Consider the following 677-nt stretch of genomic DNA (forward strand, 5'->3'; position numbering starts at 1 on the left):
GAGAGAGAGAGAGAGAGAGATTTAGGAAAATGGCTCACACACTTAAAGAAGCTTGCAAGTCCAAAGTTCCTGGATCAAACATCAAACTGGAGGCTTTTCCTGACTCTTGCAGCTGCAGGGGCTGAGGAGCTCAGAGCTGGCAGGCAGTACACTGGCTGTTGACTCCAACGAATGACAAATCCAAGATTTCCAGGCTGAATGGTGGATTGTTCACTCACGGACAGTTGTAGGCAGCACAACAGAATCCCAATCCACAAAAGAATGTCTCCTCTCCCAAGATGTCCACAGATATACTGGAAACAGCCCACACCCCTATGGAAACTCTCTTTCAACAGATTGGCCACTCAAAACATAGTCATCTGATCCCATCATGGGAACAACCACGCCACAACAGCTCAAACCACACAGCACTGTGGTTCAGCCAAGTTGACACACAGCTCGAACTATCACATCATGCTATTGCCTTCTCACCTGCATAGTTTCTGCTGAGAAATCAGAGCTTAGTCTTACTGGTTGACCTTTGTAGGTAACTTTTGGTTTTTCCCATGTCCCTTTCAGGAGTCTTTCTTTGTCTTTGGTTTTGGTGAGCTTTATTATGATACGTCTTGGTGACACTCTTGGAGTCTATCCTGTTTGGGGTTCATTGAACTTCTTGAATGGATATATTCTCATCTTTC

This window comes from Orycteropus afer, unplaced genomic scaffold (genome assembly GCF_000298275.1).
Source record: "Orycteropus afer afer isolate SDZICR_OR568_19922 unplaced genomic scaffold, OryAfe1.0 scaffold00157, whole genome shotgun sequence".
In the NCBI taxonomy this organism is placed as follows: domain Eukaryota; kingdom Metazoa; phylum Chordata; class Mammalia; order Tubulidentata; family Orycteropodidae; genus Orycteropus; species Orycteropus afer.